Genomic DNA, 11,057 nt, shown 5'->3' with positions numbered 1-11,057 from the left:
CTCCTCTCGTCGATGTCGGCCTTGCGCTTCGCATCCTCCTGGAGGGTGGTCCATCTTGCCTCCTAATGAGGGGGCTCCTCGGCAATGCCCACCATGAGGGGCTTAGGGTTGATGGAATCCTGCATGTTACCACTAGACATCGAATACCAAACGAGCAAGAGGCAAGATTTACCCAGGTTCGGGCCCCTGATGAGGTAAAACCCTTACTCATGCTTGCCTGATCTTGATTATCGATGAAAAAAGGTTACAATGGGGCAGTCGATAGACTGCGTGGAGGTGATCTCGCCTAGTGGCAAGTTTTCTAGGGTTTGGTGTATGCGGGATTGTGTAGGTACCCTCTGGCAGGCCCTCTCCTGGCCTTTATATAGGAGGCCAGGTCTAGAGAGTCATGCACATAATAGATTAGATTACAACAAGATCTAATCTATATTTTCCTTAAACGACATCTTCTTGCCTTGTCCGTAAAAAATCCGCCTCGTTATATATTTCCATCGTTGCAATTGATGTATTCGTCCATCATGGGATGCAGTGATCCACGTGGGCCCCCATGTTGGGCCAGAGGAGGTAGGCTAATGTCGGGTACCAGAAGGGTAATGCCCACATCAGTAGCCCCCGAGTGACTAGCCGAAACAAGGCTTCCGGTAGGTACTAAATCTATCATCATCCGAATGTCTTGATCATTAGAAGAATGTTGAATTTTGTGCTTAACGTAGATTCGAAGTTGTTTTCTATCGAGTAGCCTCCGAGTCTATGTGCGGGTGCTTGCAGCCGCGCGGAGACTAAAGTTGTACCACTCGAATATCTTGATGAAGATTTCAATGCTTTTCTTTATCGGGTGCGCGGCCAGCGCTACCGATGGGAGTATCCCCTGAGTCTATGAGCGGGTGCTTGCAGCCGCTCGTAGACTTAAGTTATACTACTCAAAGAATCGTTTGACGTTGATGTTGAAGCCTCCAATTACTTTTCATTGTTTGATACTTTTAAATCTAGCGGGTCGTCAAATAGTATAGGCTCGAAGTAAGTTGAATAATTGAATATACGTAAGGGATGTAGTAATGAGCCCATATTTACTTGATGAATCGAAACTAGTTAACTGCCGGAGCAAAACAGTGTTACCCTACACAGATTCGAGTCCTCAGGCTCGAACCTGGATTGCTAGAACCTTCAGGTCCGTTCCTTTTGCAGACGAGGCTTCCATCTTTTTATCGGGTGCGCGGTCAGCGTTCCCGATGGAAGTAGCCCCCGAGCAGATAGATGACTGTAAGGTAGTCATGTATAGGCTGTAAATGGATGAGTCGAATATCGTAGATCTCCTTCGAGTTCCAAGAATAGATCAATTAATCACCAAGAAAAATCTCTTATCTAGTTGCTCCTCCATAACCCAAGAGAGTAACCGATGTAAATAAGAACTTTCATTTCTAACCTTGAGTGAACTTCTCATGTTCCTTGGGAACTGACCGCCACTTTCTTTCTTTCCCCCGGGTCTCTCTCGAAGCTCTCTCTTTCTGGTCTCTTCCTCTTGCTCCCCGGGCCGGACCGGAGCTTCTCTTGCCGGCGTAGCCGCGCGGAGATGGCGAAGGGATGGTGCCGGTAGTAGTTTTAGGTGTAGTTTCTTTCCAGAGTTTACCAATATGGAGTCTGAGAGTAGGTTGGTAGATCCAGGCGACCAGATCTGCCACGCCATGGATCTCTTTTTCTTCACTGTATCTACTTGGTGGCGAGCCAAGGTGCAGGTGGGGAAGAGGAGGTCATGCATCACTCCAAATAAGGTTTGCATCTGGAGTTTGGAGCTGGGTTTCTCGGACCAATCCTGGCTCTGTTTGGTTCTTCTCTGCTTTCCAGCGATTCTCCCATGGTGGGAGCAGATGGAGGTGATGAGGGAGCTCAGGAACTCCTTCAATAAGGTCCAGGTTCGTTTGATGTGCGGGCTCACCTTCGTTGGTCAAAGATTCAAACTTCTCCCCTCTCGTCATGGTGACGTTGAGGGAAGTCAGTTTGCAATCCTTGGCTGCTCGACGGCGGGTCAGCGCCAGGGAAACCATGAAGCTTCGTTTGGGAGGGCATCCACAGCAGCTCCGTCTTGGCTGCTGTCTCTGATGGTCGAAGGGCGACCCCTCCACCCTCTGTCACCGGCGACAGTTTCTTCCGACCGGTGGTTGCAGGTATTCTTCTACCTCCAGGCTGTCGTGCCAAAGCGGAGGCCTTATAGCTCCATCACAGTAGGCTCCCGGAGCTCCGTCCCAAGTGGTAATGTCCCCGGCGATGGCGTTCTTGGCTGTGATGTGATGCAGCAATGCGGTGGAGATGGAGCTGGACCTGATTGCACACTCAGTTTTAGATCTAGGGTCCCTAGTGCAAAATGTGAAGACTTTGTTGTAATTTATGATTTTCTTGTGGTCTGTGATGTACTCCCTCCGTTCTGAAATAGTCTACATTCTAGTCCCAAAATTTGTTTTGAAATACTCTACATTCTAGCTTTTAGTCAACAACAACACTGAAAACGAGGTGGTTTTACTCTTTTTATTGGATGTTGTTACTTTCAATGTGGCTTGGATTGGTTGTTCAAATATCTAAGTAGTACTAATAAATGCACTACTAATTTTTCTCATTTTTTCTAAAATGTAGACTAAATCAGAACGGAGGGAGTAAGTTGTAACTCCACCGCTTTTAGTTAATAGAGCTTCTGGGTCCTTGGGGACCGGCCCTGTTAAAAAAAAACACCTTGAGTGAACTTGTCTTTTTCCCATGATTGCGCTCGAAATGCTCCCGGCCGCATGTGTCTCTAGATCTATGCTTCCTCTTTTAACGAGCCTTAGAACTTATCCCGGTCACTTCAGTGTAATGATCAGTGCGAGGAGTGCGGTTATGCGCCTTCTAGGTGACCATTGCCGCACGAGGCATGCTCGTTCCAGAAGGCACTTACCATTTCTAAGAAGGATCAAACTTTTCTTGGGGGTAGGGATGTACTCCCTCCGTCCTCAAATAAGTGGCATCTAGGCTCTAAACTTTATCCACAAAAAAGTGTACTCCTATTTTCCCAATGCAATTTAATTGCTTCTCTCTCATCGCACGGAAATCAAACCCAATAATATTGAGCACATATTTTTCTTGTTTTCTACAAGCACTTAGCTCATTGGAGATGAAAGAATTAAAGAGGAGAGATGCATGTTCCCAATGTACTTTTCACCCCACCTCATAATTTATCTTGAAAATCCCGCAGGTACACTTATTTGTAGACGGAGGGAGTACTATGATGACCACATGTTATTTTTACCAAAAACTATGGAGGTTACAAAAGTACAAGGGTTAGAGGTGACCCCGTTAAGCTACAAGTGGAGAGGATAGACATGCCAGTAAGCATGCGAGCCAGAGTACTGGCCGGAAAGCTTAAAACACCAAAGATATTAGAGCATCTACAGCCGCTTCCCTCAAAGTGTTTCCCAAAGGGATTTGGGACGTGCCGGATAAAAAAAATATTCCCAACCACACGTTTCAAAACCTCTTTTTGTCCGACGCTGCTCAATCGGTGTCCGGCGCAACGAACCCGTCCCGCTATACAAGGGACGCTCTGGGCACGCCGGACACATCGAAATGGAAGGCACGATGTGGCGGGACCGACGCGTCAGCGACTCACGGACGGACGCTCAACCGCCGCCTACCTAGAGAGGGTGCAATTGCTGGGAAGGGGAACCGTCACATTGGCAACCGCGTCGATCGACGCGCGAACCGCCGGAATGGAGCGCGAACTCTGCGGAAGAGCAACCGCCGGTCTCTTCGATATCTGCCCGCCGTTCATCTGCGCTCAATAAGACCCCTATGTGTGCGCTTTCTCGATCTATAATCGGCCGCCATTCATCGAAAACTCTCCTCTGTCACAATGAGCGACCTCTCTCAGCTGCCATCAGACACCGACAACGAGGGTAAGCCATCGGGATGGCGCCACTGGTGGGACAAAGCTACGACTCCTAGCAGCGATGATTGCCCGCCGCCGGACAACGGCGAGGAATGGGAGGCCGAGGAAGAGGAGGAGGAGGAAGAGGCTGAGGAGGCGGCGGCGGCCCGGGCGAAGGCGGAGGCGAAAGCGAAGGCACAGCCGACAAGCACCGTCGACGAGGAGAAGGACACAAGTTCCTCCGACGCGTCGGACGACACCGCCTCTTCGGAAGAGGTGACGAGCAGGAAGCGCCACCGTGAGAACGACGAGGTGGGGCCATCAAAGAAGAAGTAGTTTAATGTTTTATATGTAATTTATTTATATTTTTCGAAATTTTTATATGTAATTTGTTTATGTTGCACCGCTTTGAATATTAGCAGCAATATTAGTACAACGTTATCTACACATTTCTTCTATCCACTAAACTAAAAATATAGTATTTTAAAGTTTGGGGGCGGCGTTTGGGGGACGCGGCTGGGGAGCGACGTCCCCCAAGTACGACACGAACGAAACACATACCCCAAACGATAAATCTGGCGCCATTTGGGGACGCGGCTCGAGATGCTCTTATAAATTATGTTGCCAAACTAGGGATGATTTACAATCTATAATTCGTAAAAAATCTCCCTCCGATACATAACAAGTGTCGTGGTTTTAATTCACATTCAAACTAAACCAAGATACTTATTATGGATAGTGGGAGTAGGTAAGAAAAGAGTAGATCTCTTGGAAGGAAAGTTGGTATAGGTTTGAATGGATGGAATGGTTTAAGAGTTTTTAGAGTTAAGTCAAAGTTCACGGTGGTAATGAACCCTGGGCAAATCCAGGCTGTAAATTGGACTGTTCTCTATTTAGGGCGTGTTTGAATCGAAATTCATTAGTTTTTCTTTAATAAAAAATAAAATAAGAGTCGACAATGTGGAAAAGGCCTTCTCCCTGATATACTTCCACGTCGAACTAACACGAATCTTGTAGCACTGAGCAGCCACCTCAACCTCAACCTCAACCTTCTCAGGCCCACTCCGCCGCGTTCTGACCCCTGCACCTCTCCGGCTCCGGCTCACTCCACCGCTCTCTTCCGCCGTCCACCTCTACCACCGCCTGCTTCCCGTCCGCGCCGCCGCGTCCTGCTCCTCCCCGCCCCGCGGCCACGTCCCGTCCCTTGCCCGTCTTCGGCGCCGTTTATTCCCCACTCCGGCGCACCTCTTGCCCCACCGCCTAGTCGCACAACCGCGTGGAACGCTGGTAGCTCCTCCCCTACACCACCTCCGACTCAGCGGTAAGCACAGATTCCCCGTGGTTTATTTCAAGTGAATCGTTACTCTGAATTCTGAATAGGAGGTGTACCTGATGCAGTTATTCTTCTTTCTTGTTGTCAAATAATAACTCGGCGTCCCTGATGCAGTGTTGATCTGCTCAGCCATGAAGAACAAGAACGGTCGCCGCAGCGCAGATGCAGTGTAAGTAAATTTTTTTCCTGATGTCTGTCCTTCTCGAAAGATTCGTCCTCAAAGTGGAGTGTGATTTATTGTTTGTTCCTGCTAATTGCCATGGAGTGTGATTTATTGTTTGTTCCTGCTAATTGCCATGCAGAAACCAGCTAGCAACAAACCCGCCGCTGCCACTCCGGGCAATGGAGACAGGCTCAGCAAGCTGCCCGATGACCTTCTGCTCAATATTCTGGAGAGGGTAGACACGGTCGACGCAGTAAGGACCTGCATCCTCTCCAAGCGGCTGCTGAAGATCCCCACCATGCTCTCACGCCTGTTCATAAGCGTCAGTTCCATCTCGTGTCACCACAACCCAGCCCTTGAATTCGGCATCCGCGACGTGCTCCGGATCAGCCACGCTGTCGCTAGTGTAACAGATAACATCTTGAGCAGGAGAACCCCAGCAATCACCATCAGTGAACTCATAATCAGATTTGTCTTGACGGATCACGACTCTGTCTGCATTGGCAAGTCTGTTGCACGTGCCATGGCAACCCGAAGCAGCTGAGTTTGAGATGGTAACCGAGAAGGCTTATGCTGCTTGCTCTCCTGACGATCTCCTCCACTTTGGGAGCCAGTTCAATACTTCTCTTGGCGCTTGTCCGAATGCATTTGCTGGCCTCACCCGCCTTTGGCTGCGCAATATGAGGTTTTGTGAACTGGGCATCCCTGACATCCTCAGCACTTGCAAGCGTTTAGAGTCTTTGCATTTGACCCACTGCGACTCAGGGATCCATTCTGTGCTGCAACTTGCACATGCTCGACTTGTTGAGCTCGGGGTAGACTCTGGGAATTTTGAGAGGATTGAGCTCACATGTCTACCAAAGCTCCAACGGGTGAGCTATAATAACTGGTTCTCTTATGGAGATCCCATCTATTTTGGCTTTGTACCACAGCTTTCAAAGCTAAGAGCATGTCTAGCAGGCCCCTTATATTTCTGCCCCGTATCTGGCTGCTTTTTCGCCCCGTATCCAAAAGTTGGCAACGAAAGAGGCATTCCGTCTAGCAGAACCCGTATTTCGCCCCGTATTTTCAAAAATAAAAACCCCGGGAAGTTCGATTTCAATGAATCATACTACGGATTTCATTGATCATACTACGGATTTCATTGATTCTACATCCGAATGCGCGATCCTACTCGGGGAGGTCGACTAGGTACGAGTCCGCCTCCGCCTCCGCCTCCCGCAACTCCGCCTCCTTCGCGGCGGCGATGGCCGCCGCCACCTCTTCCTCGATTGCCCTCTTCCTCTTGGCGTCGTCCTTCGAGAACCGCCGTAGCTCCTTCAACAAGTCCGGGCCTCCTCGTCATCGCCGGCGAGCGGAGCTCTTCTAGCGCCGGTGCTCCCGCCGCTCCAAGCCTCTTTCGCCCGGGCCGGCGGCGCTCCCGGCCGGCGCGCCACTCGTCGAACTTGAGCCCGCTCACTCGGCTTCATCGGCGGATCCTCGATGAACCGGCGCCGCCCCGCGCGAAGTCGATTAGCTTTTCCGGGACCGGACGCGGCGCCGTTGTACTTGCGAGGCCGCGCCACGGCCTGCCGGCGGCGGATCTCTTGCATTGCCGCCGCCACGCTTCTCTACGGTGTCCGGCGAGCGGGATCGCTTCGATCCGCTCGCGGCGATGCCCTCATCGCGGCGGCGGGAGTCCATCCTAGCTTGGGGGTGGAATGCGGCGCGGGGAGCGGCTAATTGCTCGCCGAGAGCGAGGAGGAGGCGAGCGGCGCGCGGCGGAGCTAGGGTTGCGAGCGAGGGTTAACCCCTCACTCGCACCTCGCGCCCACTATATGTACGGGGCGAAGGGCCGATTTCCCGGGCCCCGTATTCCGCCGAAACGGGGCGGCCCGAATACGGGGCCTGCTAGACGGCCCGAACCGCGCCTGCCCCGTATGTCGCCGGAATTTTACGGGGTGGGCGGGTTATACGGGGCCTGTTAGACATGCTCTAAGCATCGCTAAAACATGCGTCCGCTGGGAAAAGACTCTTGAGTTAAGTCAGCTCCTTGCTAATGCCCCTTCCACCCGTGATCTGCATCTGGATTTTGAATGTGAAAAGGTACTCATTCGTTATTGGAATCATATATATGTCCTTTACCACTCTACGGTTGTTTTATGTAACAATAGTAACTTAAATCTATCTTCTCTGCCGCTTCAGAATGTAACTTATTTGCAGAGGAAAGGACATGCGGGGGGCTCTCGCGACCTGTGCGACGCGGGGGGGAGCTGCCGCCGGCGGCGGCCTGATCTCCCCCGTCCGGCCTCCTCTCCCACAGCTGGGTCCAGATCCTGCATCGCCTGCTTGTCCTCTCCCCTCCGAGCTCGGATTCATCCTGGTACCGCTCCGGAAGCTCTGCCCCGACGGCCGCCGCCTCCTCGCGCTGGTCCGCCGCCGGAGCTTGTCCTCGTGCGCCGCCGGAGCTCGTCCCCGTTGCAGATCGTCGTCGACCGCCCGTCCTCGCCCTCCACGATGTGCGGCATGTAGCTGATGGGGCTGCCCACGGAGCAGCGGCCTTGGAGGCGACGGTGGACGTCACGCCGCCGCCGCCGCCGCCCTGTTCTCCCTCCGCCGGTCGTCTCTGCCTCTGCCGCGTCAAGCGCCGGCCTCACCTCGTCTTCCTCGCCCCGTGCTTGCTCCGCTGCCCTCGTCGTGGAGGCGTTCGGGCCTCAGGCAATCCTGTCCGCCGAGCCAACATCTTTGCCTCCGGAACCCGCCGCCGTGCTTGCTGCAGCCGCCCTCGCTCGCCGCAGGTCAGACCCAGCCGTTGGTGGGCAGATGCGTCGTGCTCGTCGCTTCCGCAAGCCTGCGTTGGCTTCTCGCCCTCCCTGCGAAGAGTTGCGTGACCCTGCCGTGGTGGTTGAGGGTCTCGGATGCCTGTCGCTGCCGCCGCTTGAGGTGTTTCCCCAAGCTCCCTCACCGTCGTTGCCCGTCATGGACGACGATGTCTCCGGTGATACCCAGTGCTCCGTCGATGTGTGTGATGGGGAAAGGGCGCCGAAGAAGGTGGCAGGTTCCGGCGATGTGCGCTCTGACGAGATGGCGCCTGAGAAGATGGACGTTCCGCGGACGCCATCGGTCTCCACCAACGGCGGTGTCCCTGGCTCGGTTTGCGATGCCGCTGTTGTGCGCCATGGTGGGAAGGCGCTAGAAGAGCTCTGCGGCGGCCTCTCTCCTGCAGCTGTGGCTCTTGGTGTTGAGGAAGGTTGGGTGCAGGTGGGTCGGGGTAACCGCCCTGGTCATGAGCCATTGTCGTTGCTTCGCAAGGAAGGTCTTGAGCGCAGCCTCGCCTTCAAGAGTTGGGCTCGTGGGAGATGCTTCCGATGCCTCGAGCGTGGCCACCAAGTGGGCTCATGTCGTGAGCCCTTCAGATGCATTCGCTGTCGTCGTCCTGGTCATCGAGAGCGTTTCTGTCGTGCGCGCTTTCCGGCCGCTCGTTCTCGCTCTCCGGACACTCGTGCCCGCTCTCCGGATGCTCATGCTCCTCTCCAACGGAGCCACTCTCCGTCCGCTCAGCTTCGTCGTCCCTCGTCGTCCCGGAGTTGGGCTGAGGTCGTGTCCCGCCGCCGTTATGTGCAGCGGTGCCGCCAAGTCCCCCTCCTAGGTGTTGCGGGGAGTTCAAGGTCGACTTCGGTTTGGACTCCGTATTTCGGTCCACGAAGTTGCGTTGATGCGCTTGGAGCTCCTTCGACCGGTTGACGTCCGCATCGAGGAGGTTGTCCGTCCCCTTCGTGAGGAGGTGGCAACGCTTAAGCGGTTGTTGGCACACGATGGTGTTGCTATGGAGCCGACGGATGCGCATGCTTTGGTTCCGCCTCGATTCCGCCGAGCGGAATTCGTCCGTTGTTGAGGATGAGCATCTCTACGGTTGTTTCTCTCCTCGTGGTAGTTTCTCTCCTTGTGCTTGGTGCGAGCTCGACAGTCACGGCTCCGACAGATGTTGACGCTGCAGTCTTGTTTGGTGGTGTGCTTACGCCTCCTCCCGTCGAGGAAGTGAGGTCTGGCTCACACGAGTTCTCGGATGTGGCTTCTCCACCATATCAGGCACTTGCCTTTAAGAAGTGTGGTGATGTTGACGCTTCAGTCTCTCCCTCAGCTGAGTCCGACGGACAGGTGGTTCATATTGATGATACGGTTGCTAAGTCGGGGGTGTTGCTAATGGTGCCCGGAGCTATCGTTGCCAGAGAGGTTTCCGAGTTTCTCGCCACCTTGGCCGTTGCCTTTCAGGGATCCGCGGTTGGTTGACGGGTGCCTCTCATTGCCGTGGCCTGTCTTTTTCGACGCGGTGTTGGAGTGTCGTGTTAAGTGTTTGTTGGGGTCGCATTGTGGTCTATGTGGGTGTGTTGTTTGTGTGAGCTTGACTTGGTTGTTGTAGGTTTTTGCCCGATTTTCTCCTAAAAACCGGGCACCTTCTTCTTAATTAATGGATGAGGCAAAGCTTTTGCCTCCGTTTCAAAAAAAAAAAAAACTTATTTGCAACGAGGAATAAATTTTTAATTTTTTTTCCTATCCCAGATTTGGGTTGTACCAGAATGCCCGAACCTGCTCACTCCTGTGCTCAGCAAACTACAGAAAGTAAATCTGGAGAACATTCCTGAAGGGTGTGATTTTGCTTGGACAATGTTTATTCTTGAAGCTGCACCGTCCCTAAAGAGAGCTTTGCATCACAGTATGGGATCATTGGTGCATTATGGTGACAGGCAAAGAGTTCCGGGAGGAACGCGGTTACTGCGAAAAGGCAGACGTGAACTGGAAGACCCGTGTTCCTGATCTCAAGCACAAGAATCTGGTTAAGCTCACCATCTATGGCTTCCAACCTGACGATAGCTTTGTGCGATACATCAGGCGTGTCGCGGAAGTCGCGGTAAATATGGCACAGGAAGGTGTTTGGGTGCTGTGGTGACTTGGACCCCAAGAGCAAGGTTTGTCCATCAAGATATCCACGGACGGCCGAGGAGAGGAAGTAGAGAACCGAGGAGCTGGGTTTGGCTTCGCCTTCTTTGGTTCACTTCCGGTCCTAATTCAAGAAGAGATGCATGATATTACCATGCCATGTGGTCTGGAGAGCATGTGTCCTCTCATCTTTTTTTGTTTCAAGGAGTTCATGAAGTCCATAACTCAGTAACTATTGTGTCTGTACTCTTGGTTTCCCTTCAATTGAAGCTTGTACTGTTGTAAACTGGACATGGATGAAATATTTATTTAGAAAAGTGTATCTGTTGCAACTTTTAGGGGTTATAACCAAGTGCCTGATGCATTGTAAAAAGTTGATGCGTTCCCTCCGTCTTTATCTGGTATATTGTGTTAAATAATGCGATATGATAGATGCATTATGAACTGTGTGCAGTGTCACCCGTTAGAGTTAAAACCAAATAGTTGTTGCATTGAAATGAGTTGGGCCCTGATTACAACTCCATCTTCCAGGAGGCAAAATATGTATTACTATTAGATATGGTATGGTGATTACATCCTGACTCCTTGTTTGACTTAACATGTTATTGCTGAAACATCTTGAACATGTTCACTAACGTAACCTACAAAAAGCACCAAGGTGGCGGGAGGAGAGGTTGGTGTTGGGGAGGTTGGAAAGGAGGCAGCGTATGGAGGTCGGAACTAGGAGAATATCCACGTGTGGAGGCGCGGCC

General features: G+C 52.3%; 1 pseudogene; it reads left to right on the top strand.

The window, feature by feature from the left end:
* The first annotated feature begins 3,877 nt into the window (after window positions 1-3,877).
* Window positions 3,878-10,654, top strand: LOC124691007 (annotated as a pseudogene).
* Window positions 10,655-11,057: the final 403 nt, after the last annotated feature.

This window comes from Lolium rigidum, chromosome 2 (genome assembly GCF_022539505.1).
Source record: "Lolium rigidum isolate FL_2022 chromosome 2, APGP_CSIRO_Lrig_0.1, whole genome shotgun sequence".
NCBI lineage: Eukaryota > Viridiplantae > Streptophyta > Magnoliopsida > Poales > Poaceae > Lolium > Lolium rigidum.
Note: the sequence above shows the minus strand (reverse complement) of the source record. Positions and strands in the feature narration are given on the sequence as shown.